Below are 17424 nucleotides of genomic sequence, written 5' to 3'. Positions count from 1 at the left end.
GGTGGGCTTTAAGATCATAGTTTTAGCCCCCTGGAAGTCAGTCTTCCCCTGTTTGCTTTGGAACAAGATGTAAAATTTTCAACTCCTCCCCCATCATTCGTGTCTGGATGGTGCCATACTCCTGCCTTGATGATAATGGAACCTCTAAACCTGCAAGTCAGTCTCAGTGGAACGTTGTTCTTTATAAGAGTTGCCTTGGTCATGGTGTCTGTTCACAGTAGTAAAATCCTAACCAAGACAATATTACTTTATTTTTACTCCTCTGTCTGGACAAATCATGGGGCTCTGATAGTGGCATTATTAAAAATCTTCAGTTCATCAGCCGTTCTTCAATCCCATCACTTGATAGCCTGAGATGACCTTCTGTATGGGTTTTTATACTGACATCCACCCTTCTAGAACCTTTTCCGTCCTAGGTGTGATGAGATCCTATACAACACATATCTGGCTGTTTTACTCTTTTGCTTAAAGCACTTGTTTTCATTTACACTTGGACAAAGCCCAAATCCATAGCACGGTCTTCAAAGACCAGGACCCTGCTTGTTCCCCCTCACTCACTTCAGGGTACACCGTTCTCTTCTGTCTATACTTCCATTGAGCAGATATTCTTTCTTGTCTGTCATTGTTTCTCAACATCAGGCTTTTGGATTAAAGCCAGGAACCATCTTTTTCGTGCTCTAACTGCTCCTTTCCTACTAACTTTCAAATCTCAGCTGAGGCATCCATTTCTGAAGGAAGTATTAAATTATTCTGGGCTGGGTTGCATTGTGTCTGCTAATTAATGCACATCAGTACAATACGTCTCCTTTAGTACCCTCACCATAATGTAATTTCTCTGTGTGAATTCCCACCTAGAGTCCAAGCTCTCAGAGGAGAGACCATTATTGCCACCTATGTAGCAGCTACCCAGTTCTTAACACTATGCCCATCACAGGATGGAGTTCAGTGTTTGGTGAATCGTGCTCCTTCATGGACTCTTCCATATTCTTCCCCTCTCTGTCCCATGCCTATTCTTTTATAATAGTCAGGGGGAGATGTTATATTTATATACTACTTATGTCTTGACCTTTTGTGTATTATCACTCAGATTTTGTTGAAATTTCTGCCTGCAAATGTGAATTGGGATAATTGGAAGGAGGCCTTTGAAGGGATTCCATAAGGAGAAGCTTATTTAATTCAAGTATGGATGGCAAATCAAAACAAAAAAAAAGGAATAAGTGGGCCTAAAATTAAAAATCTACCAATATCTATTGATTTTCCAGTATGATAAAAAGTACCTATTTCTTTTCCACTAATCTGTCAGACACTGGAAAATAATGCTAAGCAAAACATGCTTAGCTACATGAAAAAGTAGCTCCCAGATATGTGTACTATGCATGTTTGTGTATGTGTTGTATGTGTGAGGGAATGTTTTTGTAAAGTATGTGTGTGCATGATGGATATATGTGTGTATTGTGTACAAGATATATGTGTATTATGTATGTTGTATTGTTGTTCTGTATATGAGTTGTGTGCTTGTATGTGTATTGTATGTTTGTGTATGTATTGTTTGTGTAATATGTGCTTGTGTGCTTATCTGTTTTGTGCTTGTGTGTTATATGTATGTGCATATGTGTGATGTGTGTATTTTCTGTGTGTCCATAATGTGTATGTGTTCTGTGTGTGTTATGTGCATGATGTGTGCGGTGTGTATTGTGTGGTGAATATAATTGTTGGGTTCAGATAGAGGGAATATATGGTAAAATGCAGTACTAATTATCTGCATGATCTACTGGCAGAAAAAGAAACAATCCATTTAAGGAGAAACAGAAAAAAGTGTAGAGTTTGTTGAGCCAAGTGTTCTGAAACATGAGTAGAGGCAGATCATGCTGTTGTGGCCTTGGGACATTTATCTTAAGAAAAATTGGTATCTTGGGAAGGATATGTATAAAGGCAGAGTAGTTAACAGGATCAAGGTGAATGCTGTATATATGATTTGGAATGGTGAGAGAAAAAGCAATGAAAACAGAGGAAGTTGTAAAAAGTAATTTAATTCAGTTCCTAATACTTTCCTATCAAGTTTGTCTTCATGTCCTTCAAAGTAGAGGATATTTGAAGCTCTGAATAGGTCTCCAACTCTTGACAAGGAAAAGTCTAGTAGCTAATCTCCAAGGGCAGTAGACTATCTGAAGGACTGATGGGATTGATAATGGAGCCAGTTGCCATGCTTCTACGCTATTTTCTGAATACAGGCCGGAGATCTCAAACTTAACCCTTATTCTACTGCTCATGTCCTCTGCTCTACATTAGTGTGAATGCAGAAATCAGTGATAACGTGGCCCCCGTAGAGTACACAAACCATCCTCTTTTAAATGTCCTTCTACTCTCTATCTGCCTACTGGTGTGTGTGTGTGTGTGTGTGTGTGTGTGTGTGTGTGTGTGTGTGTGTGCGCGCGCGCGCTCGTGCATGTGTATGTTCTGGATAGCTCAAAGCTTCTAGACAATTGTAGTTTCTAGGTAGCTTTATATTAATTTAACTTATAAATATACAGTATATTTATATTATATAGAGGTATTCATCTCCAGAGAAGGGAGAATTTAAGTATGCACAGATGAATAAATATATTTAGGCTTTGATCTCACTATTAAAAATTAATCATGTAAGAAGAAGGCAGGGGATAGTGAAGGAGCACTGTCTCAATGGATAATGAATCTTTAGATTGCTCTAGTTTCTTTGAATTATTTTCATTATCAAAATGCATGTGGTTGTAAGTTTGGTGGTTATGGTATTAAAATCCCTCTGTAAGAGATGTCAAAGTAGAGCAGGCCTGAAGAGAAAGAAGGCTGCTAAATTAAATCAATCTATACTTTTGATGATTCTGGATTGCTGGACCAAGGACTTGCTATTTTGGGAGAGAGATTCTGTAGTTTTGGTAAATAAGGAAGAAGAAGAAGAGGCTTTGGACCTCTTCCAGAGTGATATGGATCAGATATGATAGGGGAAGACCCAGCAAAGTTCTAGGCACAAAAAAGAAAAATCCCAGAGGATAAAACAGGACAGCCCCTACCTCCTGATGCTGTCTCTAGGGATTTGCTTCCAGAACAGCTTCAGGAATAGCTGATGATTCCTGAGGACCTCGTTCCATCCAGTTTTCAGGCAAATTCGCTCAGAATTTCCATCAAGGCCTGAACCTTCTAAGCGTACAGAGACCGGATAACAGATGCTAAAGCTAGCTTTCTTAAGTCTGACCAATTCTTCTAATTTTCCTATCCATCCCCACCTCTTAAAAATATTTGTCACCCAACTCAGCAGGAAGAATGATGTGGAGAGTCATCATTCCTATCCCTTGGGCTTGGGTGTCTGGTTACGGTTATTTTATAAATTATAGTTAAGTTGTCATTTTCAGGGATAATTTGGAAATGGTCATAATTTTGAACAGGGAGGAAACTAAATAGAGAGCTTAGGCTTGGAGATTTCTGTCTTCCCCTTCCTCTTCTCTGTCTTTCTTAGGTAAAAGGAAGGGGGATGAAGGGAAAATGGTGGATAGAGTATTATTATAAGGCTTAATCTTCTAATAGCTGCTATTACAAACTGTTTAGGATGACTAAGTAATGCAACTTAAGGACCAGGTAAAAATCTCATGGTTATATTAAATTCTGATTTAATTATAATAAGGTGCTTTTAATATTATTCAAATAGAAATAGCTAAGAGTAGTCGAGGTGTAGTAGCTCACGTATACTTTATAAAGATAATCTTCAAAAACATCAGAAATCCACAGACTATGATATTTATAATCATTTCATTATTATTAAATTTTTGACTAAGAGATCTGAGAAACTGTGTCAACTCCTGACAATACCCCCTTCATCATTCAAAGAAGATATAGAACATCATGATCTCCATATAGAGTTGCTCCAGTTATACAAGGTAGTCACTGAGCAAGAATTGCCCTAATTTACCTACAGACAAAAATTACTGTCTAGGAACAGACACAGATACTAGTCAACAGCTTAGCTCTGCCAAGAAAGAGTAAGATAGTCCTTCATAATTCCTGTTCACTTAAGGTCTGTCAGATGGTTCTGGGCCAGAAGGCAAAAGACAACTGTTCCAATTTTTTGAGGAATAGAGGACTGTCCAAGTAGTCAGCTGTCTCTTCAAATTGTTTAAGTTTTGGAAGCTATATTTTTGTGCTTCCTATACATTCAGGCAATATTTAGTTCTTTCTCAGATCTCTGATGGAGTTGAAGACTAGTTATGGTCTCATAATCAAACTTAACTTGTTTAACATTAAGGAAGATGATGTAGATTTGAAAGAATGGTTTTCAGATGGTAATGCAAGTTAAAATCAAAATGTAATTGAGGAATAGAATTATAAACTCTTTAAGGTAGGATAGATATAAGAGTAATGTACCTAAATTGACAAAATCGATAGACTAGACATTATTAGTTCATATCATTCCTTATAGTTTACATAATTGTTATGACTCTATTTAATGTGCATCTGAGAGAAAATGCCTTTTTAATGGAAGAAAAGGGGGAAAAGGTTGTAGATTTGGTTTAACACTTATATTATGTTAATTGAGTTCCCAAAATTACACAAGAATCCTGCATGGAAGACACTAAGGGTTCATGCTCCCAGTTGGTTCTGATTGGTAAATAAAATTGCCAGTGTCCAGTGGCTGGGAAGGAAGACAGAGATGGGACTTTAGGATTCACAAGCAAGGGGACTGAGAGGAAGTTAGAACCTCCATGCCAGGAAAGCAGGAAGTTCAGGCCTGAAAAGTGCAGGACAGAGAGACAGCCAACATGTAAGAGTCAGGGATCATGGCCCAGGAGGACTACTGGCTCGGGTCCAGGGTGGCCAGGAAGGAATATAGGTTTTGGTAAATAATAATTCAGGAGTAACGGAGGGAAGAGTGTGCTAGCCGCATGGAGGTTTGGGAGTGGCCCTGCCAATGAGCTGCTTAGGGCATATTAAAATATAAAGCTGTGTGTGTGTCTTTCACTGGGGAACACAGAACATTGGGGTGGGTAGTGATGAACACACAGTACTGCCGCAGGGGTGATTTAAATAACATAGATTTCCTTAATGCAACAGATAACTTTCCCCATCTTCTTTCAACTCTATAATTTCACCTTAGTATAGTTCCTCAAAATTCTATACTAAGAAGCAGGAGCAGCTGAAACAAAGATAGAAATCAATTATTTCACCAATCAACACTACATAATTCCTCCAGAACAATAGTACACAGGTGTTAAGGAGTTACTGATGTGAATTTATACCATTGGGTGTTCTGACAAAACACAATGAAATAGTTGGTGCAAAAGCAGTACAGAGGAATTTCAAGGAAGTAGTAAGGATAATTCTAACCCCACTTCCTTCCTCTCCAATAATTCGTCAGATGAAATAAGATGCTAATTTGCATAAAAAGGAGATAGGGTGTATTGGTGCCATATTAAAAATGCTTTGTATTTAGAGGGTTTCCTTCATATAAACACCTCATGATGTTTTGAAACAGAATATTTTGTTTCTTTCTATTCATATCTTTATTTTTGAGGGTGTCTTACATATATGCAATAAAATATGATCATTTATACCTCCAGTCCTCTTCTCCACCTCTCTCCATCTCCCCTCAAAAGGCATGCTCCAAATTTCTGTCTTGTCTTTTATAACTTATTAAATCAAGTTAGTGCTGTCCATATGTTCATGATGGTGGCATACACTAAAACATCAGGAGTCTACCTACCAGTGGCCATATCCTCAAAGGAAAAAAATTGATTTTTTTTCCTCTTCTCCCTACCAGCAACTATTTACTGGCAATAGCTCTCCAGTAAGGTGTGGCTCCTGGAGATTATCTAGCCAATCTATGCTGGTATTCAAATTTGTGTTCTGTGGTTGTGATAAATACTAAAAGCTACTTGAGAGAGGAAAGGATATATATGGTTTACATTTTCATGTCACCAAATTTCTATTGCTAAGGGAAGCCATGGCAGACACTCAAGCAGGAACTGAGGAAAAAAACCATGTAAAAACACTGCTTACTGTATCACTCGCTCTGGCTTATTGAGATAGCTTTCTTAGACAGCTCAGGTCCATATGCCTAAAGATGGTGCTGCCCACAGTAGACTGTGCCATCCTACATCAATTGACAATTAAGAAAATGACTCACAGACAAGTCAATGGGACAATCTGATGTAGACAATTAACGTTTCCTCTTACCAGGTGCTGCTGTAGCGTGTTGAGTTGACAGGTGAAGCTAACTGTGACACTTTCTCCTTTGCCAATCTAGAAACACAGCACATCACTGTAGCCCATAGTATTTCATGTCTTTTAGCATTCGTCTTTCTATACCTTTGCACAATGATCCTCTAATTTCTGGGTACTCAATTTTTGTGTGTTTGTTAGCAGCCCAAAGCTCCCAATATCTCAGTCTCTGGTATCACCATTGTCAGTCACAGTTCTTTAAAAAAAATATAGAGCTGACTCTCTGTCTCTATCTCTGTCTGTCTCTGTCTGTCTGTCTCTCTGTATGTGTGTGTGTTCATTATATATTAAAAGGGAGTGGGATAGCTTGTATTACACATTTCCTTTAGTGATTAATGCAAATAATACACAAAAAAAGATTAAAAAGCATCAGAAGATGAGTTGATTCTTCAAGGAGCATCTCCAACACTTGTGCTGTCAAATGGAAGGCTAACTCACTTTCAGTTGATTTTATATGGTCTGGGCTTTAGTGTCTATCCTGCAAATCCTTTTTAAAGAATGCTTTGGAGCAAGTCTCTGTATAGATTATTAGTTTGCTACAGCTGCCATAACAAATCACACAGACTGAGGCTGTAATCAACAGAAGTGTACTGTTTTACATTTGGTGGGGGGAGGGGGTGTGCAAATAAAAGTTCAAGATTCAAGTGCTTCTCAAAGTCAAACTTATTCATAAGTAACCATATCCCTGTCTTCTTGTGATTAATTTGTCCCCACTTTTCATATATATATATATATATACATACATATATATATATACACATACACACGTATATATTCACACACATATACATATATATGTGATCATCAGATACATTGAATTAGGATCTGTGCTAATGATCTTATTTTACTTTGTGATCATCAGATATATATGATCATCAGATACATTGAATTAGGATTTGTGCTAATGATCTTATTTTACTTTGATCAACACCACAAATAATTTATCTTCAAATTACACATTCTGAGGTGCCAAGAAATGAGATTTCAACACAAATTTATTGGAGTGCTAAATCAAGTCAGCCTATATCATATACAAATGTTTTGACCTATTTTTGAGGGCCAACTCATAAAACCTATGAAAGAAAGAAAGAAAATGTTTTTAATCTAGAAGCCTGGACCATTATTTTATGAATAAGAAGAGTTAAAAGACTAAAAGCTGTCAACAACAAAATGGTGACGATTAGCACCAGATTTCACAATTCAGGATAGTAGGAACATCCCAGGTCCCAGTCATTGTCTAAACTTTAAGAACAAGTGCTGGTGACTAAGTCAAGATACAGAACAGAATTAGTGAATGAATAAAAATGACTAAGGAGGGAAGGTGGGGGTTAATCCACGGATATAGAGGATTTTCTCCTGGGTAATCAGAAGAGATCCTTGTGCGCAGACTACCAGGTGACCTGTTGAGTGAGCTTCACGGAGAGGGAATGGCATTTGTTCTAGTGAGCTCTATTTCACTTTCTTAAAAATAATTTTGTTTTTAATAGAGGAAAACTTTATTTGGTCAGAATGACTTGATGAAGTGGGATTCAATGTTCTCACCTTTCAGTACATATGTCCATTCTTGTGCTATAAGCTTGATAAGCAATATGTAGTCATGTCTGACCTAACAGTGTTAGTTTAATCTTGGCTGAGAGAAGGTTCCTAACAGATTACTGAGATGTAGGAGAGGGCTAGCTGTACTTTGCTCTTGAAAATGCCTAACATGTGATGTATGAGTACTTGGAAACCAGTGCTGATCATCACTGTGTTGCTTTGGGAATCCAGACAGGGAAAGATTAGGGGCAAAACACAGAGCACACGTGACATCATGACATCACCAGCAAATGTTCTTACTAGTCTTAAAGTTTTATCCAGAAGGATCCCCTTTCTTAAAGTTTAACATAAAAATGTCACCAGAAGGCATCAGATGATAAAGTTAACCAGAAAAACAATGTTTTGATTCTAGAGCTTTTAATTTCCTTAGCTCTCTCAACCTTTGTTTCACAATACTTCTTAAGATCAGAGATTACTTCTTTGGATGGTGACCACACTCCTGTCTCTGTAATGTGGATGGCGTTTCCAACAGGCTAAGAGCTCACTCCATGGAGCATGTGGTCTCTTTTGACCCCTTTATGTGCAGTTTTAAATTTCAATGGTTCTGAGAATTTATTTTAAGTATCCCACAAGGCTTTTGAACATCTGAGTGATTACATAATTTTATAAGAGTGAGACAAGTTACCTATTAATCTCAGCTTCCATAGCCCATGCACAGGGCCAAGAATTTTCAAGATTCATGGCTTTCTTGTGGAAAGGCAGAGGTGTACTGTGCTAACCAGATCTGTACCTCTGCCTACTGAGATCCAGCAGAAGAAGTGAAGTTGTTCTAAATTGTTCAAGACTGTCCCAATCTCCAATCTCCTGTAAATCTCATATCAGGGTGTAATTCCCAAGATTAGATACCACCCCTTCCTTTTTGCCTTACATGAGTTTACTCAGTGAGGGCCGAGGTTCTTGGATAAAAGAGCAATTTCCTCCACTCTCTTTCTTCAGCACAGTGATTCTTAATAAATAACATTTGTTCTTGCTTTTCCCAGAAGATATTTGGAAATGTCTGGGGAGCTTTCTCTTCTTAGCCTTCCTCATACTCTCCTCTATATCCTTCACTCTGATCCCTTCTATCCACATTTAAAAGTTAACCAAGGGGGCTGGGGATTTAGCTCAGTGGTAGAGCGCTTACCTAGGAAGCGCGAGGCCCTGGGTTCGGTCCCCAGCTCCGAAAAAAAGAACCAAAAAAAAAAAAAAAAAAAAGTTAACCAAGGAAGAGAAAGACTTGTACAGTAAAATCTAGGACACTTGTGCTCATTTTATTTCTGTTGCTATGCTAAAAATTATAGCCAAACCCAACATGGTGGAGGAAAGCATTTATTTGTCTTAAATATTATAGTGGGTCATTAAGGAAAGCAGAAGCAGGAACTGAAGACAGGAACCTAGAGGCAGGCACCAAAGTGCAGAGAAACACTGTTTACCAGTTTGCTTCCCATCACTTGCTCAACTCCTTTTCTTATATAGCACAGGCCATCCTGTCCAGATATAGTTCTGCCTATGCCAGGATGAGCTCTCCCACATCAATCAGAAGTGAAGAATATGCCCCACAGACCTAATGGTGGCAATTACTGAAGTTCTCTATTTCCAGTGGACTCTAGGTTATGTTGAGATGACAAAAACTAACCAGGCACTGAGCAAAGCAACTGAAGAAGATGCCAGAAGCTAGAAAGACTCCCCACACTCATGGATTGTTAGGATTGATATTTCAAAAATAGCCATCCTACCAAAAATGACATACATAGTCAATAACATTACAATCAAAATCCCAACAGTATTCTTCGCAGAAATTGAAAACACAATCTTAAAATTCATATAGAAACACACACACACACACACACACACACACACACACACACACACACACACACTAAAACAACAAACAAAATAGGATATCTAAAGTAAACCTGAAAAATGTCTGGAGAACTTTGGAGAGCTACAGTAGGAAGCTTGTTATTAGCAAGAGTAGTGCATGAGCATGTAAAGGCCAAAGATGCTTTGGCACATTCTAAACATGACAACCATCTACAGCACAGCATTGTCTGCCCTCGTGGTCTTCATCTTTCCTAATGTTGTGACCCTTTAATACAGTTCCTCATGTTGTGGTGACCCCCAACCATAACATTATTTAGTTGCTATTTCACGACGGTAATTTTGCTACTGCTATGAATAGTAATATAAATATCTGATATGCAGGCTATCTGATATGTGACTCCCAAAGGGGTCGTGACCCACAGGTTGGGAAAGAGTGGTCTAATGTAATGTGTCAATGGTGTCCAGGTGAAGACTCCAAATTTTAAACAATAATTGCCACTTGTATAGGGATTCTGATCTACAATTCCATCCTGTAGTGCTGTCTTGCCTTAAAAAAAAATAATGAGCTGACGTTATGTTGATAAAATTAAAAGTTTTTTTTTCTTTCAACAAAGTTTTCTTGCCACATGGTGTTGATAACAGCTCCCAGCATCTGATGTGTGAATGCTGAATTGGCAATAGGTCTTGGGTATCAGCAGAAATCTCTTTCAACAGCATCTTTATAAATCACAAACTGCCATCCTGAATTTTAGTCTGTTGCTAACAGCCAAATGTTGAGGTAAGGGTTTGCTGTGGCCAGCTTCCTGTCTTTGACTCACTCTCCTTCTTCCCATACCACTGGTTCCTTTTATTCCTTGTGTTGTTTATTCATTAGCACGGTATCCGATTTTACTTTTATTTGGATTAATCTGTATCCACATGCCTTCTCTCCTACAAGTGTTTTTCCTCTAAGCTTGTGACTAGGTTATCTGACTAAATGATTGTTGAGCACCTCTGGGTTATCAAGGCAGGAATAGCTAGCCTGGCCACTTGAATGTATAGGTTTGATGATCTGGCCTTTGGAGAGTACTTCAGTCTCTCAGACATTATCCATCTGTCTCTAGTCTTTTCCATTTCATTTCTCTTAGAACCTTTGTGCCCCCTAATAGACTACATGATCCTTTCCCAGGCTTCTTCATATTCCATTAAGATGAGGTGACCAAATGTTCTGATATCACTGTCTTTCCATCACCTTTCCAACACTATCATTTCTGTCTTATGCTGTGCAGTTGTCAAATCATAGGCTGGTGCTCCTCCAAAGGGTCCTGGTTGCTCTCTACTGTGAGTAGAAAGATGAGGCCACACATATCAATGCTAGTCATCCACTGCTCCTACATTATGCCCACCCCTTGCTTATTTTCTTTTGTGCTTTCAACGGTCAGGGACGTTACTGGAATGAGAAAATTGAAATCTGGACCCTTGGTTAATTGCCAACTTTCCTCTGTCCTTTACTTTACTAGCAGATCAACGGGGGGGCTTTCCTTATAGGTAAATACAATAATACCTCAAACTATACAAGGCCAGTTTGATTCAGGAAACTCTAGCCCCTGGTGGCTGAGTACTTTATATGTAATCTTTCAGATTAGATGTTTTACCACCCAAAGTTATTCATTATATTGCTAATTACATTCTTTGCACATACCCTGTAAGATTTAAAATACCCATAGTTCATATCTGTGGAGTCACATGAGGGCATTGGCTTTTGTTTGTATACACTAATATCCTTGAAGTTGCCTCAGTTTAGGGTGATAGGTTGATGTTGATGTTGTTGTTGTTTTGTTGTTGTTGTTGTTTTTTATTCATGACATAGCTCACAGTAGACTTCTACTTGGAAAATAAAGGCTAGTCACCACACAGAGTGTCTAGAAAGAGGCAGAAGAGTAAGTTAATCATCAGTAGGGAATAATGTCATCAGTCATCCCAATGCTGTGACCCACCCCTGCCATCAAAGCAATAGATAATGCTGAATGATGTAATTCAGGAGCCCTTGAATTGGTAAACAATAGATATACTAGAAGACTGTGGAAATGGGCAAGACTTGAGGATCCAGATATCCCCTCTTACCTGGTTCCGTGATCTTCATTTGACTGGTACTATGCTACGTTCTCCATAATGAACGAGAAAGCATAAAATATATGTGATCCTGAGGCCTATGAACTTTTCTTCCCAATTGTTGAATTTGAAGAGGTGGTCATTGATCCTACTGATATATAATTATTCCATCAGGAATGTTGGGACACTGGTACTTTTCTGTTGGAACCCTAAGAAAGGGGAAGAATTATGGGATTGAATTCTTAAACTGTGGGTTTTATACTGAATCCAGACAATTGGTCTAAAATTGAATTGTTGAGCAACCAACCCATTGGTATCCGGAGAGTCAGAATATTGGTTAGTAGAAAAAAATCAACAACAAAAGGACAACACCCTCCCAACAACAAAACAAAACAACAAACGAACAAAGGGCAGTCTCTCATTCAGGAATGTTGGGAGAAAAGAAAAATTAACCATCATATATGTTTTGATGTTCACAGCCAAAAAGTATAACTATCATTTTCATGTATAATGTGCTAAGGACAGAGGAAAGGCTAGGCATTGAGGTAGCAACATTTTGATCATTTTGAATTGAAATTCGAAATAGAATCAGAAATTATTGGTTCCTCTTTTTTTCCATGTAGCACAATTATATTCCCTTGGTGGCAGCGGGTCTCAGTTCATCATAAATATGAATCATGGGTTCTCAGCTCAGGACGGTTTACTCTGGTTCATTTTGCTTATGCAAGAGCCATAATAAGTGAATGGAACTTCCTCTTGGAGCTCCAAGATATGTTGGATATCTAGCATGAGTACATTAGAAAAATAAGAAGATAAAATGCATAAAATCATCCATAAGTCACAAGTATGAGTAAAACTCCTACATAGTAATTTATAATGAAACACATCATTTAAAGACTATTATTGCATGATGCCCATTGTTTCTTTCCTCTTCGTGGTAAATTCCTTTTGAATACTTGGTGCTAATGAAGGGTTCAGGAATTGTTTCTACAGAGTGAACAGAAGTAAAGACACAGCACCCAACATCTGATGTGTGTTGAATTAATTATCAAAAAACTGGAGGTCACTCAAAATCCCTTTCCCTGGAAAACATGTGACAGATTGTTTAATTCTGCTATTCTTCTATCATTCTGATGCTGCTCTAATTTTCGAAGCCATCCTATTTATTGGAGCATGGATGACTAATGTTGTTTTTCCCCTTTCTTTGCTTCTACCATCTAGCTATACACTCTTGGGGGTCCCTTCTGCTAGTCCACCAGTAATTTATGGCTAGAAGAAAGACAAAGGTTAATAAGGTTTGATGTAAATAATTGTACTTCAGTTTCTTCTCTGTATCCCTCTCACTTTGTTGGATCCAGGTTTCTTTGAATTCAATAATGATACCACATGGTGGCCACCTGTTGTAAAACCAGCAATTGGCAGGTTCAGCTCCTTTCCAACCCCTTGTAGCAAGCTCTGCATCAGTGAGGTTCTAGAACAGTGCACCATCTAAGAACTTCTGAGGAATTCAGATTCTTAGGCTCCTACACACACTTACAGAATCGGAAATTTTTAGCAAGCTCTCAAGTAATCTGGCACACATTCAACTGTAAAAACTTTTGCTGCCCAAGTGGGTTAGCCAGCATTGTCAGCAACCAACAGTAGAGTTACCTCAGAGCTTATTGGAAATACAGAATCCTAGGGTCAACATCAGAACAACCGAATCAGATTCTGAACTATAAAAGGCCAAGATTTTTTTCATGTGTACAGTAATATCAAGCATCCATGTCTTATCTATCTCTTGTTAAATAGTGACTTACATTATACTTACCTGCAGTGGCAGCATTTCAAAGTGAAAATAAGAACAAAACATTGTGAGTTCTCAGAGATTTCCACTTATAAGTGGCCACAACTTCCAGTGATTTGATTTAGGATTTAAAAAAAATTCTATATTGGTAGAAAGTTGACATTTTATTTCAATTTTTGAATTTTTATCTTTCTCTGAGCTAGTGATGTGTGATACTGTACTTTGTCAACATGGAGCCATAACTCTCTACCCACGATCATGAGGGAAACCGTCTTGTACTCTGCATTGTATTGTATTGCTAAACCATGATGTCTAGGAAAATCCATGGGCTGAACACATTTTGAATCAGTATAGTTTCAACTTACAGTGGGCTTATGAGCTCATCAGGAACCAAGAAACATCTGTGTTCATTGTGGGCTTGGCTGTGGAATTCTGAAAGCAATTCTAATATGCAGCAAAGTTGAGAACCATTCCCATATGTGATACTAGAGAGCAGGACCAACTATTGTGATTCTCAGCTAACTTGTGTTTCCATGCTCTGGCTTACTCCAAGAAGAGAAGTTAGCATGACTTGAAAGACATGCATGATCTAGAGGATGACTCTGGTTTGGAACGAAGTCATGTTTGCCCTGGAACCGAGTTCAAGGCTTTCAGTGACCATCCCTGGATCTTCCACGGGCATCAAGAGCTATTATCCCACTGCACTGGGGGCGGATTTCAGCCAGAGTAAGGTAGGGAAGGAAGTACTCTCCTTTCCCAGGGACTTGAGGCCATTCCTGAAGAAAGGAAAAGATTCTGCTGTGTGGTTCAAGTTCCCCACTGCTCTATTGGCCTACATCCTGTCTACTTATTCTGCAAACATTTAATACTTTTTCTTCTTAAACCAGCTGGAGTGTATTCATTGTTTGCTCCAGATTGGTCTAACTTTATAAGATAAATTTATAATTTATAAGTCTTTATAAATAATGTCCTGGTCAACCGTTGCTTGCTCATGAATTGTTTTGTATAAGACGAAACCCTTTTCTTCTAGCTAAGAATTGGATTTTTATCATCAGAAACAAATATTGCTCATAAGAAAATTACTACTTGGTCCAAACACATGACCCTCGCTAAGATCAGCTCTTTTTCCAAATGTTATCCCCACCCATTCCATTAGCACACATCCCTCCCAAGCTTGAGTGTTCAAGTCACATTTGTGATGATTACAAAATGCTCTGTGCTGACACTTGCCCTACCCATGCCCTAAAAACACTTCCCTTTGGGAACTGCAAGAATAGTTTCTTCCCTGCCTGATTTTTCCCTCATTCTTTTTATGGGGGTCAAACCCAAGTGTGAGGTCCATCCTAAAATTCCATATTATCGGCCTTGTATCAAACAGATAAAAGCAACCACATTTATTTTTAAAAATATGATTTTATTTTCAAATGGTGCTTTTTGATTACAGCAGCCTTAGAAGTCGCAAATCTTTCAAAAGAACTTTCTTCTCTTGAAAGGGTAGGAAAACCTTTTGATGTCAGCAGTGATGGTGCAGCCAGAGAGCAGAAAGGAAGAGAGAAATCAAGGAGGGAGAGAGAGAGAGAGAGCTCACATGATTGGGATCCTGAAGAAAAAGAAAGCCCCTGTTGATCAAAGCATAAACGCAGATTTCTTGCACATGTGAGATGGATGTTACCTATAGACACAGTAGTCTACATTTTAAATACTATTTTTGTTTTTTAAATGTCCTTTTTGTGCTGGTTGGAGGTTACTAAAGCTTCTGGAAAAGGTATTTGGATGGATTTTCCTCATCAGTACTAGTGACCACTCTCTCTTGGCCTTTCACACGGTGAACATTGGTTTAAGGAAGTGAGTCACATTGAGCAAGATGATGTGACGTGCTCTCTGTGGATTGTCTTTGTCGTCTTCCTAATCCTGATTCTATTGACCAACAAAACAGGCAAGGTAGATGCTTAATAGCTTCTCCCAGACTCCCTCTCTGGCAGCAAGTTTCCTTTCCAATTACTTTTGTGTCTCTTAGAAATCATCTGGACACACAACCACACCTTGTAAGAGCTCTACTTCTGCAGAGAGCTGGGGTAATGCGTGGCTAGACTTGTGCCTGCGAGGGAAGCAAGGAGAAAAGACTTAGCATCTTACTTTTCACCAATGCAAATGCAATCTCTTTGAAGCCAAGATTCTCCCCAGATGCACGACTATGAAAGATTGTCTTTGCATACAGAGGGTTAGAGTTCAATGGAGGCTGGCAGACACAGAGAGATATGGATCAACCTGCAATTCTCTTATAGCATAGGTGTTTAGCACATTTAATTTGTTGTTGGCTTTATCGGTTTTTCTTCCACTGGTTTTGGGGGTTTGTGACTTTTCCTTTTGGTTTTTCAAAACTTTGGAATAAAGAAAGTTTTAAAATACCAAAACTTGTTCCAAACGATTTCAAAATGTACTGTATCCTCAACTAATTTGATTTGTAGACAATAAAGAACAAAAGCTTGTTAACAGAGAGCATTAAAAGTGTGATATAATTATTCACATGTGCAAACATGTTGAAGCCTGGGTTCTCAGTAAAGGCACACCATGCAATAATTTTCATGCTCTAACTGTTGCCTATTAAAAAAAAATAAATTCCGCACCATATGCAGGTGTGATTATACAACCAACTGCCAATTGTGACTGGCTCAAGGATCCTTTTAAAAATGTCCAGATGGATATGAATGTTGGATTTGGCAGTTAAATTATAGAGCTCAATCTATCCCTTTTAAGTATGAAGGCATTGAAGACGAATATTGATATCTCCCACTCCATATATACAATTCCAAAAGGATTTCAGAAGAACATGTTAGTTTTTAGACTGGGATTATATTTCCTTTGACTAGCAAATGAACTTTCTTCTGACTTTTATCGTTTTGCTTGGTAGAGATTCCTGACAATACAAATGAACATATTTTGATTGCCAGGCAAAAGATGAGCAAGAAATTAGATTTTACAGTGACCTAGTATTGTAAATGAGTATTATAGTGAAAGGAAAGTAAAATGGAGCATTGGAGCTACCCTGAGCAGCTCTTCAGAGTCTGCTGTCTGCCCTCTAGAGACACGGTTTACGGGAGAAAGACATTTAAACTAAGCAGAGGACAAGAAAGCAATGGCTTGATCCCCAGTGCCTCAATCAACAGATACACGCATCTGTCATTCACAGGAGAAAGACACTGAGCAGAGCTCTGCCATCAACACCGTGTGAAAAACTGTCACAAGCATCATAGTTGTTATTTCTACTTGGCCCATTTGAAATTCCCCAGTAGTAGTTATGATTGATCACACAATTAATCATGTTCTCATACTACTTGGCTGCTTGCAGTACACAAAACTTTCTTTCTAGCATCAGGGACACTGGACCATCCTCCTAATACAACCACTGACTGATTAAAGGGAAGCCATTAGCCTCATGATAGGCTCATCACAGTACATAGTAGGGCTTTAGTCACGGTTGAAAAAGGGAAACAGCTCTATCAGGGTAGGAGTGGAAAGACACCATGAATAATTGCTCTCATCATTTCTAAACATCATATATTAGTTACTAGAGAGGATAATGAGGGCAAAAAAGATACAAACGAATGAGTGAATAAATGAATGAAAACCAACTGCATTCTCCTTTTTGGGATATTTTATTTATTTACATTTCAAATATTAGCCCCTTTCCTGGTTTCCCCTCTGGAAACCCCCTACCCCATCCTCCATTCCCCTGCTTCTATGAGGGTGCTCCCCCAACCACCCACTAACTCCTTCCTCCCCACCCTGACATTTCCCTACACTGGGGCATTAAACCTTCACAGAACCAAGGGCATCTCCTCCCATTGGTGTCTAACAAGGCCAACCTCTGCTACATATGCGGTAAGAGCCAAGGGTCCCTC

This window comes from Rattus norvegicus, chromosome 2 (assembly GCF_036323735.1).
Source record: "Rattus norvegicus strain BN/NHsdMcwi chromosome 2, GRCr8, whole genome shotgun sequence".
NCBI lineage: Eukaryota > Metazoa > Chordata > Mammalia > Rodentia > Muridae > Rattus > Rattus norvegicus.
The sequence above is the reverse complement of the archived record's forward strand: the minus strand, read 5'-3'. Positions refer to the sequence as shown.